Source organism: Pseudophryne corroboree, chromosome 4 (genome assembly GCF_028390025.1).
Source record: "Pseudophryne corroboree isolate aPseCor3 chromosome 4, aPseCor3.hap2, whole genome shotgun sequence".
Lineage (NCBI taxonomy): Eukaryota > Metazoa > Chordata > Amphibia > Anura > Myobatrachidae > Pseudophryne > Pseudophryne corroboree.
Genome location: NC_086447.1, coordinates 280,943,483 through 280,960,047, shown reverse-complemented (window position 1 = coordinate 280,960,047; position 16,565 = coordinate 280,943,483).

Here is a 16,565-nt window from a genome sequence, read left to right as displayed (position 1 = left end):
TAGGTAAGTACATTGCTTCATGTTACACATGTATAGATAAGAACAGCACTGCATGTCACACAGATATAGATAAGGACAGCACTGCATGTCACACAGATATAGATAGGGACAGCACTGCATGTCACACAGATATAGATAAGTACAGCACTGCATGTCACACAGATATAGATAAGGACAGCACTGCATGTCACACAAGTATAGATAGGACAGCACTTCTTGTCACACAGGTATAGATAAGGACAGCAGTGCATGTCACACAGATATAGATAAGGACAGCACTTCATGTCACGCAGGTATAGATAAGTACAGCACTGCATGTCACACAGATATAGATAAGGACAGCACTGCATGTCCCACAGGTATAGATAAGGACAGCACGGCATGTCACACAGGTATAGATAGGACAGCACTGCATGTCACACAGGTATAGGTAAGGACAGCATTGCATGTCACACAAGTATAGATTGGACAGCACTTCTTGTCTCACAGGTATAGGTAAGTACATTGCTTCATGTTACACATGTATAGATAAGAACAGCACTGCATGTCACACAGATATAGATAAGGACAGCACTGCATGTCACACAGATATAGATAAGGACAGCACTGCATGTCACACAGATATAGATAAGTACAGCACTGCATGTCACACAGATATAGATAAGGACAGCACTGCATGTCACACAAGTATAGATAGGACAGCACTTCTTGTCACACAGGTATAGATAAGGACAGCACTGCATGTCACACAGATATAGATAAGGACAGCACTGCATGTCACACAGGTATAGATAAGGACAGCACTGCATGTCACACAGGTATAAATAGGACAGCACTGCATGTCACACAGGTATAGGTAAGGACAGCATTGCATGTCACACAAGTATAGATTGGACAGCACTTCTTGTCTCACAGGTATAGGTAAGTACATTGCTTCATGTTACACATGTATAGATAAGAACAGCACTGCATGTCACACAGATATAGATAAGGACAGCACTGCATGTCACACAGATATAGATAAGGACAGCACTGCATGTCACACAGATATAGATAAGGACAGCACTGCATGTCACACAAGTATAGATAGGACAGCACTTCTTGTCACACAGGTATAGATAAGGACAGCACTGCATGTCACACAGATATAGATAAGGACAGCACTTCATGTCACGCAGGTATAGATAAGGACAGCACTGCATGTCACACAGATATAGATAAGGACAGCACTGCATGTTACACAGATATAGTTAAGGACAACACTGCATGTCACACAGGTATAGATAAGGATAGCACTGCATGTCACACAGGTATAGATAAGGACAGCACTGCATGTCACACAGGTATAGATAAGGACAGCACTGCATGTCACACAGATATAGATAAGGACAGCACTGCATGTCACACAGATATAGATAAGGACAGCACTGCATGTCACACAGGTATAGATAAGGACAGCACTGCATGTAACACATGTATAGATAGGACAGCACTTCTTGTCACACAGGTATAGATAAGGACATTGCTTCATGTCACACAGGCATAGATAAGGACATTGCTTCATGTCACACAGGTGTAGATAAGGACAGCACTTTATGTCACACTGGTATAGATAAGGACAGCGCTGCATGTCACACAGGTATAGATAAGGACAGCACTGCATGTCACACAAGTATAGATAGGACAGCACTGCTTGTCACACAGGTATAGATAAGGACAGCACTGCATGTCACACAGATATAGAGAAGGACAGCGCTTCATGTCACGCAGGTATAGATAAGTACAGCACTGCATGTCACACAGATATAGATAAGGACAGCACTGCATGTCACACAGATATAGATAAGGACAGCACTGCATGTCACACATGTATAGATAAGGACAGCACTGCATGTCAAACAGGTATAGATAAGGACAACGCTTCATGTCACGCAGGTATAGATAAGTACAGTGCTGCATGTCACACAGGTATAGATAAGGACAGCACTGCATGTCACACAGGTATAGATAAGGACAGCACTGCATGTCACACAGGTATAGATAAGGACAGCACTGCATGTCACACAGGTATAGATAAGGACAGCACTGCATGTCACACAAGTATAGATAGGACAGCACTTCTTGTCACACATGTATAGATACTGTATAGCAAGAATATTGTGTCAGGTTCTCACTGGAATTCAATGTAAATACCATAGCATAATGCAGAGGGGTTAGGTATGTGATCCCAGCTGTTGGGATGCCAACAGTCACATGACCGACACCGGCATCCCGACAATGATAATGCCGACAGGGGAATGGGTAATTATTTTACCCCTCCCCTGTACCCTACTCTAACTCTAATCTAGAGATGTGCACTTGAAATTTTTCGGGTTTTGTGTTTTGGTTTTGGGTTCGGTTCCGCGGCCGTGTTTTGGGTTCGACCGCGTTTTGGCAAAACCTCACCAAATTTTTTTTGTCGGATTCGGGTGTGTTTTGGATTCGGGTGTTTTTAAAAAAAAACACTAAAAAACAGCTTAAATCATAGAATTTGGGGGTCATTTTGATCCCAAAGTATTATTAACCTCAAAAACCATAATTTCCACTCATTTTCAGTCTATTCTGAATACCTCACACCTCACAATATTATTTTTAGTCCTAAAATTTGCACCTAGGTCGCTGGATGACTAAGCTAAGCGACCCTAGTGGCCGACACAAACACCGTGCCCATCTAGGAGTGGCACTGCAGTGTCACGCAGGATGGCCCTTCCAAAAAACACTCCCCAAACAGCACATGACGCAAAGAAAAAAAGAGGCGCAATGAGGTAGCTGTGTGAGTAAGATAAGCGACCCTAGTGGCCGACACAAACACCGGGCCCATCTAGGAGTGGCACTGCAGTGTCACGCAGGATGGCCCTTCCAAAAAACACTCCCCAAACAGCACATGACGCAAAGAAAAAAAGAGGCGCAATGAGGTAGCTGTGTGAGTAAGATAAGCGACCCTAGTGGCCGACACAAACACCGGGCCCATCTAGGAGTGGCACTGCAGTGTCACGCAGGATGGCCCTTCCAAAAAAACCTCCCCAAACAGCACATGACGCAAAGAAAAAAAGAGGCGCAATGAGGTAGCTGTGTGAGTAAGATAAGCGACCCTAGTGGCCGACACAAACACCGTGCCCATCTAGGAGTGGCACTGCAGTGTCACCCAGGATGGCCCTTCCAAAAAACCCTCCCCAAACAGCACATGACGCAAAGAAAAAAAGAGGCGCAATGAGGTAGCTGTGTGAGTAAGATAAGCGACCCTAGTGGCCGACACAAACACCGGGCCCATCTAGGAGTGGCACTGCAGTGTCACGCAGGATGGCCCTTCCAAAAAACCCTCCTCAAACAGCACATGACGCAAAGAAAAAAAGAGGCGCAATGAGGTAGCTGTGTGAGTAAGATAAGCGACCCTAGTGGCCGACACAAACACCGGGCCCATCTAGGAGTGGCACTGCAGTGTCACGCAGGATGGCCCTTCCAAAAAACCCTCCCCAAACAGCACATGACGCAAAGAAAAAAAGAGGCGCAATGAGGTAGCTGTGTGAGTAAGATAAGCGACCCTAGTGGCCGACACAAACACCGTGCCCATCTAGGAGTGGCACTGCAGTGTCACGCAGGATGGCCCTTCCAAAAAAACCTCCCCAAACAGCACATGACGCAAAGAAAAAAGAGACGCAATGAGGTAGCTGTGTGAGTAAGATAAGCGACCCTAGTGGCCGACACAAACACCGGGCCCATCTAGGAGTGGCACTGCAGTGTCACGCAGGATGGCCCTTCCAAAAAACCCTCCCCAAACAGCACATGATGCAAAGAAAAAAAGAGGCGCAATGAGGTAGCTGTGTGAGTAAGATAAGCGACCCTAGTGGCCGACACAAACACCGTGCCCATCTAGGAGTGGCACTGCAGTGTCACGCAGGATGGCCCTTCCAAAAAACATTCCACAAACAGCACATGACGCAAAGAAAAATTAAAGAAAAAAGAGGTGCAAGATGGAATTGTCATTGGGCCCTCCCACCCACCCTTATGTTGTATAAAAAGGACATGCACACTTTAACCAACCCATCATTTCAGTGACGGGGTCTGCCACACGACTGTGACTGAAATGACGGGTTGGTTTGGACCCCCACCAAAAAAGAAGCAATTAATCTCTCCTTGCACAAACTGGCTCTACAGAGGCAAGATGTCCACCTCATCATCATCCTCCGATATATCACCGTGTACATCCCCCTCCTCACAGATTATCAATTCGTCCCCACTGGAATCCACCATCTCAGCTCCCTGTGTACTTTGTGGAGGCAATTGCTACTGGTCAATGTCTCCACGGAGGAATTGATTATAATTCATTTTAATGAACATCATCTTCTCCACATTTTCTGGATGTAACCTCGTACGCCGATTGCTGACAAGGTGAGCGGCGGCACTAAACACTCTTTCGGAGTACACACTTGTGGGAGGGCAACTTAGGTAGAATAAAGCCAGTTTGTGCAAGGGCCTCCAAATTGCCTCTTTTTCCTGCCAGTATAAGTACGGACTGTCTGACGTGCCTACTTGGATGCGGTCACTCATATAATCCTCCACCATTCTTTCAATGGTGAGAGAATCATATGCAGTGACAGTAGACGACATGTCCGTAATCGTTGTCAGGTCCTTCAGTCCGGACCAGATGTCAGCATCAGCAGTCGCTCCAGACTGCCCTGCATCACCGCCAGCGGGTGGGCTCGGAATTCTGAGACTTTTCCTCGCACCCCCAGTTGCGGGAGAATGTGAAGGAGGAGATGTTGACAGGTCGCGTTCCGCTTGACTTGACAATTTTCTCACCAGCAGGTCTTTCAACCCCAGCAGACTTGTGTCTGCCGGAAAGAGAGATCCAAGGTAGGCTTTAAATCTAGGATCGAGCACGGTGGCCAAAATGTAGTGCTCTGATTTCAACAGATTGACCACCCGTGAATCCTTGTTAAGCGAATTAAGGGCTCCATCCACAAGTCCCACATGCCTAGCGGAATCGCTCCGTGTTAGCTCCTCCTTCAATGTCTCCAGCTTCTTCTGCAAAAGCCTGATGAGGGGAATGACCTGACTCAGGCTGGCAGTGTCTGAACTGACTTCACGTGTGGCAAGTTCAAAGGGCATCAGAACCTTGCACAACGTTGAAATCATTCTCCACTGCGCTTGAGACAGGTGTATTCCACCTCCTATATCGTGCTCAATTGTATAGGCTTGAATAGCCTTTTGCTGCTCCTCCAACCTCTGAAGCATATAGAGGGTTGAATTCCACCTCGTTACCACTTCTTGCTTCAGATGATGGCAGGGCAGGTTCAGTAGTTTTTGGTGGTGCTCCAGTCTTCTGTACGTGGTGCCTGTACGCCGAAAGTGTCCCGCAATTCTTCTGGCCACCGACAGCATCTCTTGCACGCCCCTGTCGTTTTTTAAAAAATTCTGCACCACCAAATTCAAGGTATGTGCAAAACATGGGACGTGATGGAATTTGCCCATATTTAATGCACACACAATATTGCTGGCGTTGTCCGATGCCACAAATCCACAGGAGAGTCCAATTGGGGTAAGCCATTCCGCGATGATCTTCCTCAGTTGCCGTAAGAGGTTTTCAGCTGTGTGCGTATTCTGGAAAGCGGTGATACAAAGCGTAGCCTGCCTAGGAAAGAGTTGGCGTTTGCGAGATGCTGCTACTGGTGCCGCCGCTGCTGTTCTTGCGGCGGGAGTCCATACATCTACCCAGTGGGCTGTCACAGTCATATAGTCCTGACCCTGCCCTGCTCCACTTGTCCACATGTCCGTGGTTAAGTGGACATTGGGTACAGCTGCATTTTTTAGGACACTGGTGAGTCTTTTTCTGAGGTCTGTGTACATTTTCGGTATCGCCTGCCTAGAGAAGTGGAACCTAGATGGTATTTGGTAACGGGGGCACACTACCTCAAGAAATTGTGTAGTTCCCTGTGAACTAATGGCGGATACCGGACGCACGTCTAACACCAACATAGTTGTCAAGGCCTCAGTTATCCGCTTTGCAGCAGGATGACTGCTGTGATATTTCATCTTCCTCGCAAAGGACTGTTGGACAGTCAATTACTTACTGGAAGTAGTACAAGTGGTCTTCCGACTTCCCCTCTGGGATGACCATCGACTCCCAGCAGCAACAACAGCAGCGCCAGCAGCAGTAGGCGTTACACGCAAGGATGCATCGGAGGAATCCCAGGCAGGAGAGGAATCGTCAGAATTGCCAGTGACATGGCCTGCAGGACTATTGGCATTCCTGGGGAAGGAGGAAATTGACACTGAGGGAGTTGGTGGGGTGGTTTGCGTGAGCTTGGTTACAAGAGGAAGGGATTTACTGGTCAGTGGACTGCTTCCGCTGTCACCCAAAGTTTTTGAACTTGTCACTGACTTATTATGAATGCGCTGCAGGTGACGTATAAGGGAGGATGTTCCGAGGTGGTTAACGTCCTTACCCCTACTTATTACAGCTTGCCAAAGGCAACACACGGCTTGACACCTGTTGTCCGCTTTTCTGTTGAAATACCTCCACACTGAAGAGCTGATTTTTTTGGTATTTTCACCAGGCATGTCAACGGCCATATTCCTCCCACGGACAACAGGTGTCTCCCCGGGTGCCTGACTTAAACAAACCACCTCACCATCAGAATCCTCCTGGTCAATTTCCTCCCCAGCGCCAGCAACACCCATATCCTCCTCATCCTGGTGTACTTCAACACTGACATCTTCAATCTGACTATCAGGAACTTGACTGCGGGTGCTCCTTCCAGCACTTGCAGGGGGCGTGCAAATGGTGGAAGGCGCATGCTCTTCACGTCCAGTGTTGGGAAGGTCAGGCATCGCAACCGACACAATTGGACTCTCCTTGTGGATTTGGGATTTCGAAGAATGCACAGTTCTTTGCGGTGCTTTTACCAGCTTGAGTCTTTTCAGTTTTCTAGCGAGAGGCTGAGTGCTTCCATCCTCATGTGAAGCTGAACCACTAGCCATGAACATAGGCCAGGGCCTCAGCCGTTCCTTGCCACTCCGTGTGGTAAATGGCATATTGGCAAGTTTACGCTTCTCCTCCGACAATTTTATTTTAGGTTTTGGAGTCCTTTTTTTACTGATATTTGGTGTTTTGGATTTGACATGCTCTGTACTATGACATTGGGCATCGGCCTTGGCAGACGACGTTGCTGGCATTTCATCGTCTCGGCCATGACTAGTGGCAGCAGCTTCAGCACGAGGTGGAAGTGGATCTTGATCTTTCCCTAATTTTGGAACCTCAACATTTTTGTTCTCCTTATTTTAATAGGCACAACTAAAAGGCACCTCAGGTAAACAATGGAGATGGATGGATACTAGTATACTTATGGATGGACTGCCGAGTGCCGACACAGAGGTAGCTACAGCCGTGGACTACCGTACTGTGTCTGCTGCTAATATAGACTGGATGATAATGAGATGAAATCAATATATATATATGTATGTATATATAATATCACTAGTACTGCAGCCGGACAGGTAGATAATATATTTATTAGGTAATGATGACTGATGACGGACCTGCTGGACACTGTCAGCTCAGCAGCACCGCAGACTGCTACAGTAAGCTACTATACTATAGTAGTATGTACAAAGAAGAAAGAAAAAAAAAAACCACGGGTAGGTGGTATACAATTATGGATGGACTGCCGAGTGCCGACACAGAGGTAGCTACAGCCGTGGACTAACGTACTGTGTCTGCTGCTAATATAGACTGGATGATTGATAATGAGATGAAATCAATATATATATGTATGTATATATAATATCACTAGTACTGCAGCCGGACAGGTAGATAATATATTTATTAGGTAATGATGACTGATGACGGACCTGCTGGACACTGTCAGCTCAGCAGCACCGCAGACTGCTACAGTAAGCTACTATACTATAGTAGTATGTACAAAGAAGAAAGAAAAAAAAAAACCACGGGTAGGTGGTATACAATTATGGATGGACTGCCGAGTGCCGACACAGAGGTAGCTACAGCCGTGGACCAACGTACTGTGTCTGCTGCTAATATAGACTGGATGATTGATAATGAGATGAAATCAATATATATATGTATGTATATATAATATCACTAGTACTGCAGCCGGACAGGTAGATAATATATTTATTAGGTAATGATGACTGATGACGGACCTGCTGGACACTGTCAGCTCAGCAGCACCGCAGACTGCTACAGTAAGCTACTATACTATAGTAGTATGTACAAAGAAGAAAGAAAAAAAAAACCACGGGTAGGTGGTATACAATTATGGATGGACTGCCGAGTGCCGACACAGAGGTAGCTACAGCCGTGGACTACCGTACTGTGTCTGCTGCTAATATAGACTGGATGATACTGAGATTAAATCAATATATATATATATATATGTATGTATATATAATATCACTAGTACTGCAGCCGGACAGGTAGATAATATATTTATTAGGTAATGATGACTGATGACGGACCTGCTGGACACTGTCAGCTCAGCAGCACCGCAGACTGCTACAGTAAGCTACTATACTATAGTAGTATGTACAAAGAAGAAAGAAAAAAAAAAACCACGGGTAGGTGGTATACAATTATGGATGGACTGCCGAGTGCCGACACAGAGGTAGCTACAGCCGTGGACTAACGTACTGTGTCTGCTGCTAATATAGACTGGATGATTGATAATGAGATTAAATCAATATATATATATATATATGTATGTATATATAATATCACTAGTACTGCAGCCGGGCAGGTAGATAATATATTTATTAGGTAATGATGACTGATGACGGACCTGCTGGACACTGTCAGCTCAGCAGCACCGCAGACTGCTACAGTAAGCTACTATACTATAGTAGTATGTACAAAGAAGAAAGAAAAAAAAAAACCACGGGTAGGTGGTATACAATTATGGATGGACTGCCGAGTGCCGACACAGAGGTAGCTACAGCCGTGGACTAACGTACTGTGTCTGCTGCTAATATAGACTGGATGATTGATAATGAGATTAAATCAATATATATATATGTATGTATATATAATATCACTAGTACTGCAGCCGGGCAGGTAGATAATATATTTATTAGGTAATGATGACTGATGACGGACCTGCTGGACACTGTCAGCTCAGCAGCACCGCAGACTGCTACAGTAAGCTACTATACTATAGTAGTATGTACAAAGAAGAAAGAAAAAAAAAACCACGGGTAGGTGGTATACAATTATGGATGGACTGCCGAGTGCCGACACAGAGGTAGCTACAGCCGTGGACTAACGTACTGTGTCTGCTGCTAATATAGACTGGATGATTGATAATGAGATTAAATCAATATATATATATGTATGTATATATAATATCACTAGTACTGCAGCCGGGCAGGTAGATAATATATTTATTAGGTAATGATGACTGATGACGGACCTGCTGGACACTGTCAGCTCAGCAGCACCGCAGACTGCTACAGTAAGCTACTATACTATAGTAGTATGTACAAAGAAGAAAGAAAAAAAAAAACCACGGGTAGGTGGTATACAATTATGGATGGACTGCCGAGTGCCGACACAGAGGTAGCTACAGCCGTGGACTACCGTACTGTGTCTGCTGCTAATATAGACTGGATGATAATGAGATGAAATCAATATATATATATGTATGTATATATAATATCACTAGTACTGCAGCCGGACAGGTAGATAATATATTTATTAGGTAATGATGACTGATGACGGACCTGCTGGACACTGTCAGCTCAGCAGCACCGCAGACTGCTACAGTAAGCTACTATACTATAGTAGTATGTACAAAGAAGAAAGAAAAAAAAAACCACGGGTAGGTGGTATACAATTATGGATGGACTGCCGAGTGCCGACACAGAGGTAGCTACAGCCGTGGACTAACGTACTGTGTCTGCTGCTAATATAGACTGGATGATTGATAATGAGATGAAATCAATATATATATGTATGTATATATAATATCACTAGTACTGCAGCCGGACAGGTAGATAATATATTTATTAGGTAATGATGACTGATGACGGACCTGCTGGACACTGTCAGCTCAGCAGCACCGCAGACTGCTACAGTAAGCTACTATACTATAGTAGTATGTACAAAGAAGAAAGAAAAAAAAAAACCACGGGTAGGTGGTATACAATTATGGATGGACTGCCGAGTGCCGACACAGAGGTAGCTACAGCCGTGGACTAACGTACTGTGTCTGCTGCTAATATAGAGTCTAGACTGGATGATAAATTATTGATAATGAGATGAAATCAATATAATATCACTAGTACTGCAGCCGGACAGGTACTATATATATTTATTATGTAATGACTGATGACGGACCTGCTGGACACTGTCAGGTCAGCACAGCACCGCAGACTGCTACAGTAAGCTACTATAGTAGTATGTATAAAGAAGAATGAAAAAAAAAAAAACCACGGGTAGGTGGTATACAATATTATATATATATATATATTATATACAATTATATATATATATATATATATATATATATATATATATTAAACTGGTGGTGATTGATTATTAAACTGGTGGTCACTTCAGGTCACGTTGCAACTTGCAACTAGTACTCCGAGGCCTAAGCAGACAATCACAAAATATATTATTATACTGGTGGTCAGTGTGGTCACAACAATGGCAGTGTGGCACTGACTCTGGCAGCAAAAGTGTGCACTGTACGTTATATGTACTCCTGAGTCCTGCTCTCAGACTCTAACTGCTCCCCACTGTCAGTGTCTCCCCCACAAGTCAGATAATACACTTACAGTCACACTATCTAATCTATAAATATCACTTCAGCAAGTAGTATAGTAGTATACAGTATAGTAGTACTCCTCCTAATAATGCTCCCCAAAATACTGTGTCTCTCTCTTCTCTAAACGGAGAGGACGCCAGCCACGTCCTCTCCCTATGACTCTCAATGCACGTGTGAAAATGGCGGCGACGCGCGGGCCCTTATATAGAATCCGAGTCTCGCGATAGAATCCGAGCCTCGCGAGAATCCGACAGCGTGATGATGACGTTCGGGCGCGCTCGGGTTAGCCGAGCAAGGCGGGAAGATCCGAGCCTGCTCGGACCCGTGTAAAAAACCTGAAGTTCGGGCGGGTTCGGATTCAGAGGAACCGAACCCGCTCATCTCTACTCTAATCCCCCTACTGTGGCGGCTAAAGGCTAAGATTCGGGGTTGTTGGTTAGAGCTAAGACTCCTAGTGTGGCAGCTAGGGCTTATAGTCCCTACACACTGGCCGATTTTCTGAAAGATATGAAGGATCTCGTTCATAAATGAACGAGAACTCGTTCATATCTTTCAGTGTGGAGACTCCAGCGATGAACGATGCGCGTCCCCGCGCTCGTTCATCGCTGGTCTCCCGTCGGCTGTGCATGCAGGCCAATATGGACGATCTCGTCCATATTGGCCTGCACTTCAATGCGACCCCAATACTTACCTTCGGGATGTTGGTTTTACAGCACCAAGATTCTGAGTGGTGTTGGGATTCCGGTGTCGGCCACATGACAGCATCCCAATCCAGAGGTCTCTTTTGTGCTCCTTAAGGGGGACATTTACTAAGCAGTGATAAGAGCAGAGAAGTGAGCTAGTGGAGAGGTTGCCCCATCAACCAATCAGCAGCTCTGTATAATTTTATAGTATGCAAATTATAGATGTTACGTCAGTGCTGATTGGTTGCCATGGGCAACTTCTCCACTGGCTCACTTCTCCGCTCTTATCATTGCTTAGTAAATGTCCCCCTAAATCTCTTAATGCTATAGTATAACAGAGTATATTTTTTGTAGAGTTTAAACTTGCATTCTTTGTGAAGCATACCTGCAGTGTGTAGCCATTATTTGAGCTTTTTTTTGTGTGTGCCAAATTACAATATTACATGATATACAAGTTGCAAATTCCACTTCCACTTTGAAAATTGACATAACTGCTATATTTACAGTAACAAAGAAACTCAGGGGGTCATTCCGAGTTGTTCGCACGCAAGCTGCTTTTAGCAGCTTTGCACACGCTAAGCCGCCGCCTACTGGGAGTGAGTCTTAGCTTATCAAAATTGCGAACGAAAGATTAGCAGAATTGCGAATAGACACTTCTTAGCAGTTTCTGAGTAGCTCCAGACTTACTCGGCATCTGCGATCAGTTCAGTCAGTGTCGTTCCTGGTTTGACGTCACAAACACACCCAGCGTTCGCCCAGACACTCCTCCGTTTCTCCAGCCACTCCCGCGTTTTTCCCAGAAACGGTAGCGTTTTTTCACACACTCCCATAAAACGGCCAGTTTCCGCCCAGAAACACCCACTTCCTGTCAATCACACTCCGATCACCAGAACAAAGAAAAAACCTTGTAATGCCGTGAGTAAAATACCTAACTGCATAGCAAATTTACTTGGCGCAGTCGCACTGCGGACATTGCGCATGCGAATTAGCGACTAATCGCTCCATTGCGAGAAAAAAATAACGAGCGAACAACTCGGAATGACCCCCTCAGTCCTAAGTTCTGACACTGCCAAAATGTGTTACCGGCAGCTTTCAAGGGGTTTGCATGTGATCAAACAAAATGAATCTTTGGTAATAACCTGTCTTAGTTACAGGGAAACCAGCGTCTTGGCATCAATTACAGTGAAAGGTCAGATACTGCCACAAACTGTCAGAGCGCGGCCTTAGATTGATTAATTGATTTTACTTATTGATTTTAAAGTAATTGAGTAAGTTGATTAGAAAATCTAGATATTCGCCTAATCTAAAACTGAAAGGTTTTTAAATATATACAGTATAAGCAATGATAAAAGAGAATCACAACCTTGTGGAAGATATCAGTATCTTTGGTAGGGATTATTATATATGGCTGTCAGGTTATAAAATTTGATAATTTGTTATAAAAAGCCCCAGAAACTGTCCTCCTATAACAAAACAAAACAATTGTAGAGGGCGTGCAATTACATATATAAAATGTAATCTTAGAACATCAATTAAAAAATGTACATTAAAAAGGATAATAAATTATTACCATAAATTAGTGATGAGCGGGTTCGGTTTCTCGGAAACCGAACCCCCCCGAACTTCACCCATTTTACACGGGTCCGAGGCATACTCGGATTCTCCCGTATAGCTCGGTTAACCCGAGCGCGCCCGAACATCATCATCCCGCTGTCGGATTCTCGCGAGATTCGGATTCTTTATAAGCAGCCACGCGTCGCCGCCATTTTCACTCGTGCATTGGAAATGTTAGGGAGAGGACGTGGCTAGCGTCCTCTCCGTTATTGTTGAACTTGATTGTGCACTATTGCTTAATTGTGGGGAGGGCTGGGGAGCAGCTGTATAATATAGGAGGAGTACAGTGCAGAGTTTTGCTGATCAGTGACCACCAGTTTTATCCGTTCTCTGCCTGAAAAAAACGCTCCATATCTGTGCTCAGTGTGATGCATATATCTGTGCTCACACTGTTTAATTATGGGGACTGGGGAGCAGCTGTATTATATAGCAGGAGTTCAGTGCAGAGTTTTGCTGACAGTGACCACCAGTATACGTTGTCTGCCTGAAAAACACTCCTGTGCTCAGTGTGCTGCTTTATTGTGGGGACTGGGGACCACCAGTATAATATTATATAGGAGGAGTACAGTGCAGAGTTTTGCTGACCAGTGACCACCAGTATATAATATATAGCATTACGGTACAGTAGGCCACTGCTGTACCTACCTCTGTGTCGTCAATAAGTATACTATCCATCTAGATTCTATACCTGTGGTTCATTTCAGTTGTGCAGTTTGCTGACACAGTGACCACCAGTATATATAGCAGTATGGTACGAAAGGCCACTGCTGTACCTACCTCTGTGTCGTCATTCAGTATACTATCCATCTACATTCTATACCTGTGGTGCATTTTAGTTTTGCAGTTTGCTGACACAGTGACCACCAGTATACTATATATAGCAGTACGGAAGGCCACTGCTGTACCTACCTCTGTGTCGTCATTAAGTATACTATCCATCTACATTCTATACCTGTGGTGCATTTTAGTTTTGCAGTTTGCTGACACAGTGACCACCAGTATACTATATATAGCAGTACGGAAGGCCACTGCTGTACCTACCTCTGTGTCGTCATTAAGTATACTATCCATCTACATTCTATACCTGTGGTGCATTTTAGTTTTGCAGTTTGCTGACACAGTGACCACCAGTATACTATATATAGCAGTACGGAAGGCCACTGCTGTACCTACCTCTGTGTCGTCATTAAGTATACTATCCATCTACATTCTATACCTGTGGTGCATTTTAGTTTTGCAGTTTGCTGACACAGAGACCACCAGTATACTATATATAGCAGTACGGAAGGCCACTGCTGTACCTACCTCTGTGTCGTCATTAAGTATACTATCCATCTACATTCTATACCTGTGGTGCATTTTAGTTTTGCAGATTGCTGACAGTGACCACCAGTATATATAGCAGTACGGTACGGAAGGCCACTGCTCTACCTACCTCTGTGTCCTCAAGTATACTATCCATCCATACCTGTGGTGCATTTCAGTTGTGCGCAGTATATATAGAAGTAGGCCATTGCTATTGATAGTTACTGGCATATAATTCCACACTTTAAAAAATGGAGAACAAAAATGTGGAGGTTAAAATAGGGAAAGATCAAGATCCACTTCCACCTCGTGCTGAAGCTGCTGCCACTAGTCATGGCCGAGACGATGAAATGCCATCAACGTCATCTGCCAAGGCCGATGCCCAATGTCATAGTAGAGAGCATGTAAAATCCAAAAAACAAAAGTTCATTAAAATGACCCAAAAATCAAAATTAAAAGCGTCTGAGGAGAAGCGTAAACTTGCCAATATGCCATTTACGACACGGAGTGGCAAGGAACGGCTGAGGCCCTGGCCTATGTTCATGGCTAGTGGTTCAGCTTCACATGAGGATGGAAGCACTCATCCTCTCGCTAGAAAAATGAAAAGACTTAAGCTGGCAAAAGCACAGCAAAGAACTATGCGTTCTTCTAAATCACAAATCCCCAAGGAGAGTCCAATTGTGTCGGTTGCGATGCCTGACCTTCCCAACACTGGACGGGAAGAGCTTGCGCCTTCCATCATTTGCACGCCCCCTGCAAGTGCTGGAAGGAGCACCCGCAGTCCAGTTCCTGATAGTCAAATTGAAGATGTCACTGTTGAAGTACACCAGGATGAGGATATGGGTGTTGCTGGCGCTGGGGAGGAAATTAACAAGGAGGATTCTGATGGTGAGGTGGTTTGTTTAAGTCAGGCACCCGGGGAGACACCTGTTGTCCGTGGGACGAATATGGCCATTAACATGCCTGGTCAAAAAAAAAAAAAATCACCTCTTCGGTGTGGAATTATTTCAACACAAATGCGGACAACAGGTGTCAAGCCGTGTGTTGCCTTTGTCAAGCTGTAATAAGTAGGGGTAAGGACATTAACCACCTCGGAACATCCTCCCTTATACGTCACCTGCAGCGCATTCATCATAGGTCAGTGACAAGTTCAAAAACTTTGGGTGACAGCGGAAGCAGTCCACTGACCACTAAATCCCTTCCTCTTGTAACCAAGCTCCTACAAACCACACCACCAACTCCCTCAGTGTCAATTTCCTCCTTACCCAGGAAAGCCAATAGTCCTGCAGGCCATGTCACTGGCAAGTCTGACGAGTCCTCTCCTGCCTGGGATTCCTCCGATGCATCCTTAAGTGTAACACCTACTGCTGCTGGCGCTGCTGTTGTAGCTGCTGGGAGTCGATCGTCATCCCATAGGGGAAGTCGGAAGACCACTTGTACTACTTCCAGTAAGCAATTGACTGTCCAACAGTCCTTTGCGAGGAAGATGAAATATCACAGCAGTCATCCTGCTGCAAAGCAGATAACTCAGGCCTTGGCAGCCTGGGCGGTGAGAAACGTGGTTCCGGTATCCACCGTTAATTCAGAGCCAACTAGAGACTTGATTGAGGAACTGTGTCCCTGGTACCAAATACCATCTAGGTTCCATTTCTCTAGGCAGGCGATACCGAAAATGTACACAGACCTCAGAAAAAGAGTCACCAGTGTCCTAAAAAATGCAGTTGTACCCAATGTCCACTTAACCACGGACATGTGTACAAGTGGAGCTGGGCAGACTCAGGACTATATGACTGTGACAGCCCACTGGGTAGATGTATTGCCTCCCGCAGCAAGAACAGCAGCGGCGGCACCAGTAGCAGCATCTCGCAAACGCCAACTCGTTCCTAGGCAGGCTACGCTTTGTATCACCGCTTTCCAGAAGAGGCACACAGCTGACAACCTCTTACGGCAACTGAGGAACATCATCGCAGAATGGCTTACCCCAATTGGACTCTCCTGTGGATTTGTGACATCGGACAACGCCAGCAATATTGTGCATGCATTACATCTGGGCAAATTCCAGCACGTCCCATGTTTTGCACATACATTGAATTTGGTGGTGCAGAATTACTTAAAAAACGAGAGGGGCGTGCAAGAGATG